Source organism: Humulus lupulus, chromosome 1 (genome assembly GCF_963169125.1).
Source record: "Humulus lupulus chromosome 1, drHumLupu1.1, whole genome shotgun sequence".
Taxonomy (NCBI): domain Eukaryota; kingdom Viridiplantae; phylum Streptophyta; class Magnoliopsida; order Rosales; family Cannabaceae; genus Humulus; species Humulus lupulus.
Genome location: NC_084793.1, coordinates 111,746,602 through 111,766,166, shown reverse-complemented (window position 1 = coordinate 111,766,166; position 19,565 = coordinate 111,746,602).

Here is a 19,565-nt window from a genome sequence, read left to right as displayed (position 1 = left end):
CTTAGTGGGAGTTAAGGTTAATATACCAATGAGGGGTAAAATGGTTAAATTCAGTCAACTCATTAGTAGGTCATCGATAGAGAATTGACTAACGGTAATGGTTATAAAAATGGATCACGTATTTACATTAGTGGAAATACATTTTATGAATTTAAGAGTGATTCCAAGTCTATAGTGGAGTCACGTGGAATTAATATGTTGTGAGATAATTTATTCTATATATAAACTCATGATAACTTATTCTAGCTTGTATTCATGGATTTATGGTCCCCACGTCGTCTTTGATTAAATAAAGTCAAAATGTCTCAAATAATTGATTTAATTATCAATTTAGAATATCCAATTTACTAGGTTAATTTTGTGATATTTATATTAATTATGAATTAGAGAAAAGAAGAGAGTTATTGCAAAATATTGGACATATTTAATTTGTCATGATATTTATATGAATTATGAATTAGAGAAAAGAAGAGAGTGCAAAATATTGGACATATTTAATAATAATGACAAATTAGATTTAATATTAATAAATAATACTGTTGACGCGGTTCTTCGGCAACAGGTAATTAAGAGAAGAAGAGAAAGAGATTAGTACTTAAAAGTAGAACCGCCGCAGATATGAAATCTTTGTGAGAAGAACTAGGTAACCCTAAACACGTTTTTAAGTGGTTCGAAGGTTAAAATCCTTCTACTCCACTAGTCAATATTATTGATCTTTTCTGGGTAATTGGTTTACCAAATATATAGTTCTTACAAGACCATTTTTTCCAACCCCTATCAATTCCCAGGGTCTCCATATTTATAGGAGAAGGCACCTGGAAATTGGTAGGGAGGTCATCCCGTGACCTTACCATTTGTCATTTCAAGTCTGTGATATTCATGATTACTTCCTAAACCTGACACACAAGTGTGGTCTAATCAGTATGGAAGGAGATAATGGGCCGCACGGCCCAACCCGTCCGTGGGTGTCTGAATACGCACGTTCCTGCGGCGTGTCCGAGAAGTCAGGGGGATATCGGACACGTGATGGCAGGATTATGCACGTTTATCTTGCGTGTTGACTTCCCATAGGGTCAGAGCTTCCTGAGAAGCTCGCTACCGGAGCAATCCATAACCCGAGCTGATCCGTCAGTGGTCGCCGGATGTTTTTCCCAGCTCCTGGAACAACAAGAGGGAGCAGGAAACTCCATCCCCTCGAGCTAGAAAGGGCCCGTCCTGAAGACAAAGCCTCTGGCCTGTGGGAGCCTCGGGCTAAATCATGTTTATCCCGAGGATCGTCCTGCTAAACAGCCCGTGGGAAATCCAGGGCGTACATCTGCCCCCCAAGCTCCTGCTCGTGGTCCATGACGTCAGACATGGGAGACCACAGTAGGAGCTTTTAGACTTCTCCCACAACCCTTCGCATTCCATGCTTTTCGCATGCGTCTGATACGTGGAACGCCGTGGGTGGCGACGGTACACTCTACGAGAACCTCATTAAATGGCCTAGCCTACTGTCCAGCCGTCGTTTCACATTTCGAGTGGAGGGTCTCCCAGGAGCCTTTTACACGTGATCCCCCCTTGTACAAAAAGGGGGGTGGTCATCCCACGCACGGACCACCTTACCATTCAGAACCTCTCAAATTTCCTTCTTTTCTTTCTGACCTTCCGAAGAACAAAACCCTCATTTCCATTGCTCTCATCTTCTCCGTTCACGAAGCTTAAGCGTGCGAGATCCTTCAAGGCCTTGGAGACTACTGTGCTAACGAAGCTCCTACCAGCGCAGCAACCTCGCTTACCATCCAACCCTATACTGTAAGTCTTCTGTCCCTGTTTATTTTTGAAAGCATGCCACTGTAGCCTAGGTAAATTTTTTTACTGTAGCCACATGCAGAGGTTTTCTGGGTCGCGCGGATATGGAGGGTGATGGCCCTTCTTTGATTAGGGCACACTTGCCATGGGACATCGCCTTAGAACATGGGTTCCATGATTCTCTCTTAGGAACAATTTCTGGGTAGGATCCGTAGGAACTTTGGGTGCAAAAACCGGGTAGCTTAGGGAATACGCCTTAAAAGCGGTTTTGCCACGCCTTGCCTGTTGAAAATTTCCCCCCAAGGCAAATTTTTTTTTTTTTTTTACTCTGAGCCATCTGACACACGAATTCTGAGTAATCTGGGATCTGTTGAGGGCATAGGCGCGTGTTCCTTGGAACGCGTGGCACCACTCTCCACGGGCTGGGCTTACCCCAGCTCGTGTACTTAATACTTGCCTCACTCTCCTGCTTGGGTCGCCTTTTCTAAAGTGTTTTCTTTTGTTCGATAGGCGACCAGATGGCTACAAAGAGAAATCTGCCACAGAAGAATGTGGGAAGTTCGGCCTCCCAGAAGGATAAAGGAAAGGCGGTGGTGACCAGCTCGCCAATTCCTCACTTTGGACCGGCGGTGGAGAAGCAGGCCGAGGTGGCTCCTGACGCGTTTTTCGAGGCGGAGAGAATCGTCTCGAAGATAACCAGCCAGGCAAAGATCACCAAAATCTTCCTTAACCACAACATTCCTCTGGGGAAGACCTCCGTGATCGCCCGACCTGCTGCGGATGGGGAGAGGAGCTGCACGCCGCTCGACGAGTCGTTCGCGGCCTGGAGCGGGGAACACTTCAAGGCAGGGGCCTTCCTCCCCCTGGATCAGTATTTTGCTGATTTTCTGAGCTATGTGGGGTTGGCCCCATTTCAGCTCCCCCCCAATTCCTACCGTCTGCTGGCGGGACTGAGGTATTTGTTCCAAAAGCATGAGTGGGAGGTCCCCACTCCTGCTGATATCTTATATTTCTTCTGCCTCAAAGCCAGCCCGGACCAGCGGGGGCGAGGCGACGGGTTCTATTACTTAACCCGCTTCCCTAACACAGCAGCAGTGATCGAGCTGCCGAGCCATCCAAACGACTTCAAAGACCAGTTTTTTATGTCTACTGGGTTCCGAAACTGCGATCATCATTATTTCAACCGCCCTCGTAAGTAATCCTCCATTTAGCTCGCCTTTTAACGGTTATCTTATTTTAGCTCGTCCCTTATTCCAATTCTGACTTCAACCAACCTTGCAGCCATCTACTCGAGGACCGAAAAGTCTGTGACCCTCGGGGGTCAATACGACACACTGGCGAACCTGCCTCCCAGTGAGAAAGACTACCGCGTGCTCGTGACAGATGAGGCGATGGTATTCTGCAAGCTGATTTTCCCAAATCAGACTTTGAATTTGAAAAGGCCCCGGGGTCCTCCCCCAGCCCGCGACAACAGGCCGACCGTCGCGGAGGAGGTCGCAGATGACGAAGGCGAGGAAGAAGGTGAGGAAGTTCCTCTGGTGAGGAACAGGAAGAGGAGCTTGGAGGTCGCCCAGGGGATGATCGAGGAGAGGGCCCAATCCGGAGCAGCAGCGGGTCCTTCCGGTCAAGGTAACTTTTACTTATTTAAGAACGTAGATAGGGCCACTGCAGACCCCCGGCTGGTTAGGTTCAACCCTAGGCAGCTCGTCCATCGTCACCCAAGGAATCCGAACCTGGACACGCTTCTGCTCCACTGTGTTGACCAGCTCGTGCTGGACAACCAAGAGAGTCGGCCCAAGGGTACCGTAGTAGTAGATAATACCCTAGCCTTTAGGTCGGCCATTTTTGAGGAGTACGGGACCAATTTATGCACGTGGCCTGCGCTCCAGAGGGGCGTCTATGCTCCGGGGATTAGGCAGTACGTAGAAGAGTCCAGCCCCGATTCAGAACCGGACCTAGAACCTTCGCCAGTTCGTGAGATAATCGTCCTAGGCTCTTCCAGCTCGGGGGGTAGGGCTCCCTTAGTATTTGCTTTCTTATTGCCTTTATTTCTGTATGATTGCTGATAACCGTGTTTTTTGCTCTTTGGCAGAGGAGATGTCTCAGCCCGGGAATAGTCTGCGGGGCGTTGTGTTTGGTGGGAATCCCCCAGCGGGGCCGAGGTTAAAGAGGCTTCGCGAGTCCAAGAGCTCGACCGGGGTCTCCACCAAATCCCCAGCTACGGAGAAGGAGAGAGACCCGTCATCCCAGGTCGCGGGGGCGAACCTCCCTGTCGCCAGGACAGGACTCTTGCATCCGCCACCCCAACGATCTCCACTGGCCGCCCAGGACGGGGTAATAGAGGTCGGGAATCTGGCCGCGGCAGCCCCGGACGTGCGTATCCCGGTCGACCCCCGGGCTCTGGAGAAGATGCCCGAAGCATTCCGGGGTACGGTGTACGAGTCGGCCAGCTACGCCGTCAGCCACTATTACAATATCAGGGAGAAGGAGCTCCGGGCCATCGAAACAACGAGCCCGGTCCGAGTTATAGAGTCCGCTATGGACATGACTTTAACGGTAAAGTGCCCCCTTCTTCTAAGGCTTTGACACTCACACGCCGCCCTTCTCCTTTCAATTTGCTAATTTATCACTCTTTTCTTGCAGGGCATGGCTGCCGCCTATAGAGGCATCGTTAGGACCAAGGCCCAGCTCGAGGGTTTGGAAGCAGATCGCCAGACTGCCCTCCAGGAGTCTCAGGAGGCGAGAGACGCCTCGGCGGCCTCAAAAGCCGAGTTAGAGAAGGTCCGTTCGGAGAACCAAGAGCTTAAACGCTCCCTGGCCGCATCCGAGCTAGAGAAGCTTCGCTCCGAGAACCTAGAGCTTAAAAACTCCCTGGCCTCATCGCGGGCAGACCTTGAGGTGGCGAAGGCCGAAGTCCAGACCTCCCAGGCCGCCCTGAAAGACGAGCGGGTCGTGTCGGAGCAGTCCTTACAGGACCTATTCTATCACTGCTGGTCCCACAATCCGGACGCGGACTTCTCCTTCATGCCGCCGGACCTCTGGGCATTCCTGTTGCCGCGGCTTCAAGCCCGCCTGAATAAGGAGGCTCCTCCATCGGAGACTGGAGAGGCCTCTGCCGCGGCGGAGCAGGGTGAGACCGCGACCTCCAAAGGGCCAGCTGATGGGGCTTAGGATGCTTCTTGTTTTCGTATTTTGAACACTTTTTTTTTTTTATTGTAATTCTCTTTTTTATGTGAGGCGTTTCCGCCTCGAGACAATTTGCTCAACCAGTTTTACATATATATTTTTATGCATTTGGTCATAATTTATCTCTTTATTTTTATGAACGTAGTTCGAGTTAACTTTATCCGTATCCCGGGCTCTTTAAATAAGATCCGCGTTCAACAAATTTTTAGTTCACTCCTAAGTTTTCTGACCTGGTTAAGACCAGGAACTTATTTTGAAAAAACTTAGTTCGCGTCAACTTTTATCCGTATCCCGGGCTCTTTAAAGAAGAACCTCGGTCAACAAATTTTAGCTAACTTCTAAGTTTTATGACCTGGTTAAGACCAGGATAGGACTTAGTTTGTGATAACTCTTATCCATAGATAAAAATTAACACCTAAGTCGTTAAGGAGACCTGGATATATCCGGGTACCATATGCCCCCCAAGTAACTGGGAAAGGGTCTTTCGTTGTTACTTTAAAATTACCCTTGCAAATAACGAGAAACATTTGATTTTTATTTATACATGGGAGGTGACCTTCTAGGTCTTACACATGTTTATTGATAATATTTCTTTAGGTGGATTGCATTCCAAGTCCGCGGGACCGCCCCTCCACCAAGTCGAGCTAATTTATACGTCCCTTCTTTGATGACTTCGATGACCTGGTATGGTCCTTCCCAGCTTGGTCCCAAAACCCCATCTTTGGGATCTTTCCCGGCCAGGAAAACTCTCCTCAAGACCAAATCGCCGACGCTAAAGGCACGTCTTTTGACCTTAGTGTTGAAGTAGCGAGTGATTTTCTGTTGATAATGGGCGAGCTGGAGTTGTGAATCCTCTCGCCTCTCATCCACGGGGAGGACCGCTTCACTTCCAAAGGTTAGGGAGAAAGGAGTGTGACCCGTGGGAGTCCGATGTGAGGTCCTATCGGCCCACAGAACTTGGGGGAGCTGTTCTGGCCAGATCCCCTTTGCCTCACCTAACCTCTTCTTGAGGCTTGCCTTCAGAGTTTTATTGATAGCTTCGACCTGGCCGTTCGCCTGGGGATAGGCCACGGATGAGAAACTTTTCACAATTCCGTTCTTTTCGCAAAATTCGGTGAACAGGTCGCTGTCAAATTGAGTGCCATTGTCGGAAACGATCTTTTTTGGTAGGCCGAATCGACAAACGATGCTTTTAACCACGAAGTCTAGCACCTTTTTCGATGTTATTGTCGCCAACGGCTCTGCTTCGGCCCACTTTGTGAAGTAGTCAATGGCTACCACGGCGTAACGGACCCCGCCCTTTCCGGTGGGCAGGGCGCCTATTAGATCTATGCCCCAAATGGCGAAGGGCCAGGGAGACGATATCATTTTTAGCTCGGCCGGGGGTGCTCGTGCAACCGCGGCGAACCGCTGACATTTGTCGCACTTTTTTACGTATGAGATCGAGTCTTTGGACAGAGTCGGCCAGTAAAAACCCTGCCGAAGAATCTTCAAGGCCAGGCTTTGCCCCCCAGTGTGATCTCCGCAGAATCCGTCATGAACTTCCTGCAGGATGGCCTTCGCCTCACTTGGAAGAACACACTGGAGGAGAGGTAATGAATGCCCACGTCGGTACAACACCCCCTCGACTAGCGTATATCTCGGAGCTTGATAAAGGACTCGCCGTACGTCGTTGCGCCCTTCGGGTAACTTGCCCTCGACGAGGTACTCAACAATGGGAGTCATCCAGGTCGGCCTGATGTCAATCATCTTAATATCCGCTCGATCTCCGTCTATGCTTGGTTTGTCCAAGAACTCAATTGGCACCAACCCCAGGGTTTCTGCCTCCCCCGAGGTGGCGAGCTTGGTGAGAGCATCTGCATTGGCGTTCTGCTCCCGAGGTATCTGCTCGATCGACCCTTGCCCAAACGTAGACAATTCAGATTTTACCTTAGCCAAATAAGAGGCCATCTTGGGACCCCGCGCCTGATACTCGCCTAAGACCTGATTCACCACGAGCTGGGAATCGCTAAAGCATTGGACAGAGCTTGCCTTTAGCTCGCTAGCTATCCTAAGTCCGGCTAACAAGGCCTCGTACTCTGCCTCGTTGTTGGACGCCTTGAACCCGAACCTCAGCGCCGAATGGAATCTATGTCCTTCTGGGGATATCAGAATGATTCCGGCCCCGGAGCCGTTCTCGTTAGATGAACCATCAACGAAGATCCTCCACGATGAGCCTGAGGATGCGAGCTGCTGTGAATCTTCCGATGGGATCTCACGGAATCCCGCGCATTCTGCCACGAAGTCGGCCAAGGCTTGACTTTTTATGGTAGTTCGGGGAGTATAGAAAATCTCGAACTGACTGAGTTCGACCGCCCACTTTAGCAAGCGTCTCGAGGTTTCAGGCTTTTGCAAAACCTGCCTTAGAGGCTGATCGGTCATGACGTGTACAGAGTGGGACTGGAAGTATGGCCTGAGTTTTCGCGAGGCCGTGATTAGGCAGAACGCCAGCTTTTCCATCAACGGGTACCTTGACTCAGCTCCGAGGAGTCTCTTGCTGATGTAATAAACCGGTTTCTGAGCCTGGTCCTCTTCTCGCACCAGAACGGCACTAGCTGCGTCCTCAGTCACGGCCATGTAGAGGAAAAGGGGTTCTCCTACCCTGGGCTTTGATAGCACAGGTGGCTCAGCTAGGTGCGTTTTTAGGTCGAGGAATGCGCCCTCGCACTCTACTGTCCATTCGAACTTCTTGTTTCCGCGGAGCAGGTTGTAGAAAGGCAGGCACTTGTCGGTCGATTTGGAAATGAACCGGTTCAGTGCCGCCACCCTTCCTGTGAGGCCTTGGACATCTTTCCGCGACCTGGGGGATGGAAGCTCGAGCAGTGACCTGATCTTGTCGGGATTTGCCTCGATTCCTCGGGTATTGACTATGAAACCCAAGAACTTCCCCGATGCGACACCGAAAGTGCATTTCTGAGGATTGAGCCTCATGCCATATTCTCGCAGTATGTTAAAACATTCTTCCAGGTCGGCAACGTGGTTGGTGGCAGTCTTTGTTTTGACAAGCATATCATCGACGTACACTTCCATGTTCTTCCCGATCTGATCCGCGAACATTCTATTTACCAGCCTTTGGTAGGTTGCCCCGGCATTCTTAAGACCGAACGGCATGACCTTATAACAATAGACATTAGTCGGGGTCATAAAGCTGGTATGATCCTGGTCTGCTGGATTCATCGCGATCTGATTGTAGCCCGAGTACGCGTCCATGAAGGACATGAGCTCGTGCCCCGCCGTGGCATCCACCAGTTGATCGATCCTCGGCAACGGAAAGCAATCCTTGGGGCAGGCTTTATTCAGGTTGGAAAAATCGATACAGGTCCGCCACTTGCCATTGGGCTTTGGAACTAACACGGGATTGGCAACCCAAATGGGAAATCTGGCTTCGCAAATAAAGCCACATTTTTTGAGCCGGGCCACTTCTTCTTCAAGGGCCTCGGCTCGGGTTGTCCCTAAACGCCTCTGCTTTTGAGACTTTGCAGGGACGCTTTTGTCTAGGTGGAGCGTGTGCATGATTACGCTCGGACTGATCCCTATCATGTCCTCGTGCGACCATGCGAATACGTCTAGGTTCTTTTTCAGAAACGCGGTCAGATCCGCCTTTCTTCTATCGCAGAGGTTCTTTCCGAGCTTCACCGTCCGTGAAGGATTTTGTTCATCAATGCCTACCTCCTCGAGATCTTCAATAGCTTGGAGCTCGGACCTGTCCTCGCCTACTCGGGGGTCAATGTCCTCGCTTAAGGCGAGCTTTTCGTCTTCGGAAACCCGAGGTTTTTCAATCTCAGGGGCCGCCTTGGGTCCCTGCGATTCCTCTTCATCCTGAATGGCCATCGCCACCTGCCCGGGTTTAGATTTTCCCTTCATGGAAATGCTGTAGCATTCCCTGGCAGCGAGCTGATCGCCCTTGATAGTGCAGACCCCTGTCGAAGTAGGGAACTTCATGGCGAGGTGCCGGACGGATGTGATGGCTTCGAAAGCAACGAGCGTTGGTCGGCCCAAAATTGCAATGTAGGCAGCGGAGCAGTCAATGACTACGAATTCGAGCAGTTTGGACACTGTTCGGGACTCGTCGCCTAGGGTGATCACCAGCTCGATCGTTCCTATCGCTGCTGACCCTTCGCCTGAAAAACCATATAGCATCATCGAGGTTGCCTTTAGCTCGGAGACGGTCCGACCCATTTTTTCTAAGGTTGAACGGAATAGGAGATTCACCGAGCTCCCATTGTCCACTAACACCCTCCTTACTCTCTGGTTGGCGAGCTGGACTGCTACGACCAAGGGATCGTTATGAGGGAATTGGACATGGCCCGCGTCCTCCTCCGTGAAAGTGACTGGTTGTTTCTCTAATCTTTGTTGTTTTGATTGACGCTGTTCCGGGACAAACTCCCCTCCATTGTGGGCCTTCAACTCATTTATGTACCTCTTCTGGGCGCCTCTGCTCGTGCCAGCCATGTGTGGCCCTCCAGAGATGGTGGAAATCTCTCCCTCGATCACGGGGGGAGGGACGTCCTGATCTACTCGAGGTCCAGGTTGACTGGTTGGGATCTCCGGAGCGGGTCGACCTGTGGGGACCCTGTTCCGCGAGTATTGCGCCAACGGACCTGCTCGGATGAGAGTCTCGATTTCATCTTTGAGGTGCCTGCAGTCGTCGGTATTGTGCCCGACGTCGTTATGAAAACGGCAGAATTTGGAAGCGTCTCTCTTTCCCTTAGGGTGCTTTATTGGCTCCGGTCTTCTCCAGGGGACTCGCGTAGCGTTGGCCAGGAAAATATTCTCTCTGGTTTGGGTGAGCTCGGTATACGCTGTGAACACGGGCTTGAATTTATCCACGGACTTATTCTTCTTTTGACCGTGCTGGACGTTTTCACCATTTCCTTTTCTTTTGCCGCCACCGGGCTGGTTGCTCTGCGTGACGTCGGGAGTCGCTACTACGATCTCTGTTCCCGCCCCAGCGGGCTTCTCGAGGACCTGGCTGGTCCCCGCGGCTGAAGCTTCAGCTTCCTCCAAGTTTATCCATTCTTGGGCTCTGTTAAGGAATTCACTAACTGAGCTGACCCCCTCCTTTGAATATCCTTCCACAGATCTCCGCCTACTAGGATCCCGGTCCTCATAGCCATGAGTTTGGAGCTGTCGTCGGCGTCTCTGGCTCGAGCAGCGACATTTGCAAATCTGCTCAAGTAGGCTTTTAGCGTTTCTCCAGGTTGCTGTCTCACGTTAGCTAGGGAGTCGGCCTGGACCCTGGCGGCCTGAGAGGCGCGGAATGCCCTCTTGAAGTCAGCCGAAAAGGTCTTCCAGGAGCTGATTGACTGCCTTTTACTTTGTTTGAACCACTGCCTGGCAGGTCCAGTTAGGGTGGAAGGAAAGATCAAGCAACGAAGCTCTGGCCCGATGTTATGAGCCATCATTAGGGTGTTGAACATCCCTAAGTGGTCAGATGGGTCTCCATCCCCGTTGAACTTTGACAAGTGAGGCATACGAAAGCCAGAAGGGTATGCCGTTGCTGCTATGTTGGGGGCGAAGAGCTCCATCTCATCCCCTGAATCATATTCGTCTTTTTCTTTCTCCGACAGGAGCTTCTTCATCAACTCCTCCATTTGAGTTAAGCGCTCTAGGGTTTTGTCCTGAGATCCTGGGTTATTCCGGGGCTGTTCAACAGCTCCGGACCCGTTGTACATATTAGGCGGGTTATTGCCCCTCCTATCTGGAGATAGGTCATTTGGGGCATTCCCGCCATTACGTACTTCGGATCGGACCCCAACTGAGCGGGCCTGGCTACCATCCCTAACTCAATCCTCTCTGTGAGAGTTGAGGCGATCTCGAAGGTCGCCTCCATGGGTATTATGGTGACTTTGTGCTGAACTTAGTCGCTGTCGCAGGTCTCCTCCCGAAAGATCACTCCGTGCACTACCGGTCCAGTGACTCCTGCTGGACAGGCTCGATGTGCGTCTTTGGCGGCTCCGACCTGATCCTTCCCCCGGCACCCTGCTGCGCCGGGAAGGCCCGGCCGATGGCGGGTCTCTCCTACTATTTATGTAGGTCGGGATGTCTCGGACGGGCTGAGGAGATGGGTATCTGATGGGAGAAGGAGGATGCCTGACCGGAGAGGCGATCCTAGTGCCGTCTGGACGGACTAAGTTTGGTGGGGGCCTCTCGGCCCTGCCAGCTTGATGGTTTCGCGCTGGGCGATCTGGACGAGGAATTGGACGCTCTTCGGGGACGGGCTGACGTCTCCGGATCTCCTCGGCCCTCCTTTGGGAATTTCCCCTATCTCTTCTGGGTGTCCTCGAGGAAGGCTGAGAGCTAGGGGTTGATGTCCTAACCGAACGGCTGTACTGCTGCGGTTCGGTCTGAGGCATTTCCCTGAAGTTCGCCTCTTGATGGCGTGATGAAGGGGTGGAGTTGGCTGCAGGGAGTCTACCCGAACGGCTATACCTGGATCGATTACTCCGGCGAGACTTAGGAGCCTCGCCTTGCCTCTCTCCAACGTTACCGTTGGTTGTGAGAGGGGGTAGTCGACTCAGAATATCCTGGATTTGCTGACCAGCTGCTGCTAGCTAGCTCCTCAGTTGAGCATTCTCCATCTCCACCGCAGTATAATAACCTGGATTCGGATTAGGCGGCCGGGGCGTCGAACTACCAGTGTCGTCTTGGCCGGCCGGCTGATTTCCTGGCCTTTGCTGGACTTCAGGAACTTGCTCCTCGGGGAGGGCAACATGGCGGGCCTCCTGCCCATCATGCTGTTCTGTCTCGTTGCCATGTTTGGATCGAGTGGTCACCATAGTTGTATATTTGTGGTAGTACTAATTGGACTTGCTCTCAATGAAAGCACCAAACTGTTGACGCGGTTCTTCGGCAACAGGTAATTAAGAGAAGAAGAGAAAGAGATTAGTACTTAAAAGTAGAACCGCCGCAGATATGAAATCTTTGTGAGAAGAACTAGGTGACCCTAAACACATTTTTAAGTGGTTCGAAGGTTAAAATCCTTCTACTCCACTAGTCAATATTATTGATCTTTTCTGGGTAATTGGTTTACCAAATATATAGTTCTTACAAGACTATTTTTTCCAACCCCTATCAATTCCCAGGGTCTCCATATTTATAGGAGAAGGCACCTGGAAATTGGTAGGGAGGTCATCCCGTGACCTTACCATTTGTCATATCAAGTCTGTGATATTCATGATTACTTCCTAAACCTGACACACAAGTGTGGTCTAATCAGTATGGAAGGAGATAATGGGCCGCACGGCCCAACCCGTCCGTGGGTGTCTGAATACGCACGTTCCTGCGGCGTGTCCGAGAAGTCAGGGGGATATCGGACACGTGATGGCAGGATTATGCACGTTTATCTTGCGTGTTGACTTCCCATAGGGTCAGAGCTTCCTGAGAAGCTCGCTACCGGAGCAATCCATAACCCGAGCTGATCCGTCAGTGGTCGCCGGATGTTGTTCCCAGCTCCTGGAACAACAAGAGGGAGCAGGAAACTCCATCCCCTCGAGCTAGAAAGGGCCCGTCCTGAAGACAAAGCCTCTGGCCTGTGGGAGCCTCGGGCTAAATCATGTTTAGCCCGAGGATCGTCCTGCTAAACAGCCCGTGGGAAATCCAGGGCGTACAAATACTAAATCAGTGTTCAAATTATAAATAGTTAATTTTTCTAATGATTTAATTTTTTAATTAATTAATTATAAAATGTATAAGTAAATGGGTCTTTAATTTGAGTCCATTAGGCCTTAAATATAAGACACACATCATGAGTCCAATCCACATGATGTGGCTGGCCATGATAGGACTTTATTTACATATTATTATTTTTAATTAATTTTGTTAAGAAAATAAGTCGTAGGTTGTGTCTATAAATATAATGTTATAGCTAGGGTTTTAAAAAGATAGTTTTTTGTAAGGGTTCATTCAAAGAAAACCCTAGAGAGTACACTCTTCTAGACTCTCTCTTCTTCTCCTCTAGATGTCTATCTCATGGGCTGAGAACATTTCCCACACTAGTTAGGCTTGATTAATGATTGGCGAGGAAGATTTTGGTTGCGTTCGTGTTTCAATTCTTGGAAATTTCTAGCAATCAGAAAAGGACAAAAGGATAGAGAACTGAATAGTGGAGTCTCATTAATTCTGTTGCATATAAGTAAGTAGTTTACTTTATCTCTGTGTTATATTGTTTATTTCAATAGATACATGTTCTATGATTTTTATTTATGTTTTGATTAAATGATAAATCACATGATAATAAGCAAGATCTTGTATATGTATTTTTCCAACATCAATCTCGTCCTTTTTGTAGTAGAACTCACCAAGTCCTTTGCGAGGGGCTTTTAGAAGGATCCGCTAAATTCTCACTGTTTCTCATATAAGATATGGAGATGATTCCATCTTGAATCAATTGTCTTTTATAATCATGTCTAAGACTAATATGCCGAGACTTTTCATTGTATACACTATTATAAGCTCTAGTGTTGCTTCACTATCATAATTTATTGAGATGGTTGTCACTTTCTCATTTATGATGGGGATGCACAACATGAGATCCTTGAACCATTGGGCCTCTTTGCCGGTAGTCGCTAGATCTATGAGCTCGACTTCCATTGTTGATTGTCAAAGGCAAGTTTGTTTCTTTGATCCCTAAGATACCACACCACCTCATATTGTGAACATCCACCCAATTGTGGAGAGATTATCTCCTACACTTTTTATCCAACTTGTGTCGGATTGACCTTCAAGTACAATACGAAAAATTCAATAGTGAAGACTAAGGTTCTTGGTCCTTTTGAGGTATCCTAGAACTCTCTCAATAGCCTTCCAATGTTGGATACTTGTATTGCTAGTAAACCTACTTATTTTACTAACTGTAAATGCAATATCTGCTCTTGTACAATGTGTAACATACCTTAAGCTTCTTATTGCACTTGTATACTCTAATTGAGCCACAATTTTCCTTCATTCTTTTCAAGTTTTACACTTGTATCAAATGATGTATTTTCTTCCTTGATTTTAAGATGACTAAATTTGTGAAGCATTTTTCCTACATAGTGTGATTAACTTAAGACATAGCCCCCACTATTTCTTTTAACTAAGACCTAAGATGGTATATACCTCTCCAAGGGTCCTTCATTTGAAATTTGGAAAAAAGAAACCTCTTTGTTTCTAAGATGTCTTTCATGTCATTGCTTTTTCCTACATAGTGTGATTAACTTAAGACATAGCCCCCACTATTTCTTTTAACTAAGACCTAAGATGGTATATACCTCTCCAAGGGTCCTTCATTTGAAATTTGGAAAAAAGAAACCTCTTTGTTTCTAAGATGTCTTTCATGTCATTGCTTAAAATCAACATATAGAAATACTAAGAGTATAGTGTTATCACAAGTCATAGATTATAAGTACTTGTCTTCATTGTTATGTCTAAATCAATTAGAAACAATGGCTTGGTTAAATTTCTCATGACATTCTTTTGGGAATTGTTTCAAACCATATAATGATTTCACAAGCTTAGACACTTTATGCTCATTTTCTCTTAGAACAAAACCCTCTGCTTGTTCCATATAGTGTTAGGATTGGTTAAAATGCAAAGCACAAGTTGTTTTACAAAAGGCTAGGTGTGAAGTACTAAATGCTTTCACATAGTGTAAAATACTAAATGTCTTCTTCAAGGTTTCCTTCTACTAGGTGAAAAAATCAACTTTAGAACAAGTCTCACTTGATGTTAACTCTTTAAGTCGTTGGCTTCTTCTAGGAAATTTTGGTTACTCAACAACCTTTGAAGATGTCTATTTTGGATATTCTTCTATCACAATGGGTTCTTGAGAATTATCATCTCCATGTAACAAATTCTCAAAGAATTCTACCTCTCTAGATTCAATAATTATATTAGATTCTAAGTTAAATAATCTATAGGCTTTGTTATGGGAAGCATAACCAATGAAAACACACTTAATGGCTCTTGGAACCAAGTTGGTCCTTTTTGTTAGGATTAATGCCCCAAAATTATGTAAAGACATTTTATTGAATTAAATAAAAAAAAACAGTTTTATTATATATTTGAAAATTATAATTATTGTTTGAATTAATTATATGATAATATCAAGAAAAATCGTTATTCATTCATGAGAATATGATCTTGTATTAGTAAGAAAGAATTAAGATCATATATAATGAATAAAATAGGCAGTAACATATTAAAGTAAGGAATCTTTAATGAATGGTTACTTGTGTGGTTTACTAAGCATACAGGATGCAAGTGATCTAGATTCGGATTACTGATGTGGATAGACATCTTAGTAAAGGTGTTGTATATAATAGAGATTATATATGACTGGACCGATAAGAATTAATTATCTTTATAAACTTACCGCTTGACATAAAGATTTGATTCTTATCATAATAGATGATAATTTGTAGATCAGTCTAAATCCTAAGTATTCATGAACTCATGTTTGTGTTTATTGGATCTTTTAATTCGCTCATTAAAGTTTCTTAATATAATGAGGTTAATGACTTTTGTTTTGGAGATGCAATATCATGAATGGATGGGAACAAGAATTACAAAAATGGAATTCTCACTTTCCTAACGGATCGAATATTGGTTCCCTTAAGGGTTAATTATTGAACTGAATAGTTATTGAGCTCAAATCTATAATTTGATTATAGATTAATTATTTGCTAGTGAACTAATGGTACTTAAGGATCAAGAGGTAATTAGAAGGGTAAAACGGTAATCTTGACCAACACTAATTAATGAACCAATAAATGGAGGACAGAACTATATTTATTGATTATGTCAATGGACTACAAGAGAAAACTCTGTAAATATAATTCTATAAATACTTAGAGTGCAATTCCATATTTATAGTGGAGTAATCATGAAATTAATAAATAATATTATTAGATTAAAGAGTTTGATTAATAATCTTGTTTATTCGAGCTTCGTATTATAGGTCTATGGTCCCCAAATCACCTCTGTCCTACACTGTCAAGGGTAAGGATGTCAAAAGAAAGATTGGTAAAGAGAATGACCTAATTGCAAAGGAATTAATTTTCTAGGGCAATGAAATAATTATGTGATAGTTATGGGAAATTGATTGATTATGACTTAATTAATTATTTAACTATATAGTTTATATTTTGAAAAACTATAGGTTAAAATAAATATTATTCTTGTTTGGATTAATATATAAAGAGTGATTCGTAATTATCTTATTTAGAATAAGATATTTATTTATTTATTTAAAATTGATATTTTAATATAAAGTTAATTTTGAATTGACTGATATTTATTTTGGGATAAATATATTGTCTTAAATATTAATTAAATAAACAAATGAAAAAATTAGGGAAAACCCTAATGTGGCTCACGCCACTCACTATACTGCATAGTGAGTAGCGCCACACAGGAAGATTTCTTATCCCTGTGATTTGAATTTTTAATTTCAAATAATTTATTTATTTAATTATATATATTTATTTATATATATTTAATTATTCTTTTTTTAAATAAGATTTAAATTAAATAATTAAATAGGTTATAACTGATCAGTTTTATTTTAATAATATAGAGATTAATTAAATTAGTTAATTATTTTTATAAACCTAAAAAAAGAAATAATTGTTAGACATAGACTCTCTCTTAGAAACATAAGCGATAGCTCTTCATAAAACTGAAAAACTATTCAATTCATCTCTATTAAACATCTATAGATCTCATGTGTTGAGTACCTTTAGAGAGTCATAAATCAACATTTTGAATCCTACGTGTCCACACATGTCCTTGTGTGTTTGAGGATTTTTCAGGAAGATCAAGGTGTTTTATTTCAGAACTTGGATAGGAAGATTGTTGATTTTATACAAAAAGATTTGAGGACACTTGATAGGCTACAAAAGGTAATCTCTAATCTGATTGGATGTGATTTATTATATATATATATATACACGTGTGTGTGTGTGATCTAGGCTGGTATTAATAATTATAAAAAGGGCCCATTCCCCGCTGCATATCTCTTATTTGTTCTTTTAATACCAACACTATTAATATTCGTTTTCTTATAATAGGAAAGAAATCCCCACACTTTAAAATAACTGATGTTGGGTTTTTTTCCTTTCCATATCTCGCATGGAGAGATATTATTCTTTTTCATAGGAATTCGATTAAGTATATGACATGCCGCAAGTAATGCTTCGCCCCACAAGTTATTATTCAACTTAGCATGTAACAACATAACATTTATCATTTCTACAAAAGTTCTATTATTTCTTTCAGCTATAGAATTTTGATGTGAAGTTTGTGGAGCTATACATTCATATATTATACAACGCTCTTCCCAAAATACATTGAATTAATTAGAAAATTATTTATCGCCATATCACTTCTAAGGACCTTAATTTTCTATTTTGCCTTTGTATACCCTAAATGCATTAAAATTTCATCCTAACTTTTAAGTAGATAAACATAACTGAACATAGTGTTAGGATTGGTTAAATACATAGTGAAATTTGTTAGGCACGAAGAGAGGCAAAACCATAAGAATTTCACTAAAGTCAACATGAGCGAGTTTATTTTTGGAGTAGGCATCTAAAAATCAACTCTTTGAGTCTAAAGTGTTTCTTTGGAGTATATAAGAGTACCCAAAAAGTTTGGAGACATTTCGGGGCAATGTCCAGGGTGATATTACAGAGGAATCTAGGTTGCATCATCTGTTGGTGGCGACGCATCGCTCAGCATAAAAAAATCCTAGATATGTGATGCATCGCGTGGGCAGTCCGTACTGAGTCGTACGTACGTGCTTTTGGTTCCCACACTATTGAAGGAGGGCCATGAGAAACAAATAGGAAATGAAAAGAGGTAAAGAAGGAGGTAAAAGGCACCGTTGATATGATATTCACTTCTGGAAATAAAGTAGTGCTCACTAATGTCTTGTATGTTCCTGAAATGAATAGGAACCTTGTTAATGGTGACTTACTAAGCTAGTCGGGCATCGAAACTTGTTTGAGTCCTGTAAGCTAATCTTGTCAATGGGCAGAAATTGAATTGGGAAGGGATACTCGTGCGAGGGCATGGTAAAACTTTGTACTATTTAGAAGAATTCTTTGAATAATAATTCCTCTCATGGCCCTCCTTGACCATTTTGAAAAGAGACTTATCATTGGAGATATGAATGGTGGCACATGTATCATACCACCATCCTTGAACCTTGCCTTGGATGGCATTCACCTCACTTAGGGCAGCCACAATCTCATTGTTGGTGATAGTTACCTTGCCCTCAATTGTTCTTGTGGATCCTACATTCTCTAGCATAGTGGTCACTCTTGCCACATACAAAACTAGGGCCTTTGTTTGCCTTAAATTGCCCTTTATTCTTCTTAGTTACTAGAGGGTTATCATCCTTGCCATCAAGCCTCTTATTGCCATTTCCCTTTGCGATGAGAAGATTGAGAGGGTTCGGGAGTGTCTACCACATTTTTCTTTGAGGTCCCTCCATTGGACTCATTCTCACACTTATCTCGAGAGTGATATTCTTCTTCAATTCTCAAATGTTCGAGAATCTCTTCCAATGAGATGTCCTAATTCTTATTACAGAACTTTCTTTTGATAACCCCTCCAACTTTGAGGTAACTTGAACAGTGACATTTCTCGTGTATGAGCATTAGGTTTATCTCCCCCAACAATGAAGTTACAGTGGTTTTCTTCTTCTTTTCACTGATTGGATTTCGTTTTACGATTTACACTTGTTTTCTTCCTGAATTTTTCGAATCTCTACATTGTAAGTTTCATCCTGAATCTATCTAGATAGGAGGTGTAAATTGACTCTCCCCCAATTTTAGTTTCTAGTTTTTTACATCAACATGGATGAATCTTTATCGATTTCAGCATTGAAATTTATGACTCAAGATTTTGTTAGATTGGATATATTTGATGGAACTCTTTTTTTGTGTTTGCAAGACAAAATTAGGTTTATTCTAACTACTCTCAAGGTATATTATGTTTTAGAAAAGGATTTGAAAGCCCTTAATCCAAAAAAGGAGTATGACACTCAAGATATTATCAAACAAAGGAATAAATGTGAAGAAGATGAGCTCATATGTCGGGGTCACATCCTAAATGCCATCTCAGATCGTCTTTATGACCTCTACACCAACACCAAGTCCACCAAAGAGATATAGGAGGCCCTGGAAAACAATAAAAAATCTGAGGAATAAGGTACAAAGGAAATTCATTTTCACTAAATACATGGAATTTAAGTTTATTGATGATGAACTACTTCTTCGCATAATCCATGAGTTGCGAATCATTAAGAATAAACTCTCCACTTTTAAGATTGTGTTGCGAGAGAAATTCCTTGTTGGTGTTATAATAACCAAGTTACCTCCATCTTGGAGAGGCTATAGGAAGAAAATTCTTCACAAGAATGAGGAGATATTTTTGAAAAATATTCTCAAGCACTTAAGAATTGAGGAGGAGTCTCATTCTAGGGATAAATTGGATGAGTCTACTGGTAAGACCTCCAAAGTCAATGTAGTGGATAAACCTCCTAACAACAAAGGCAAAGGTCA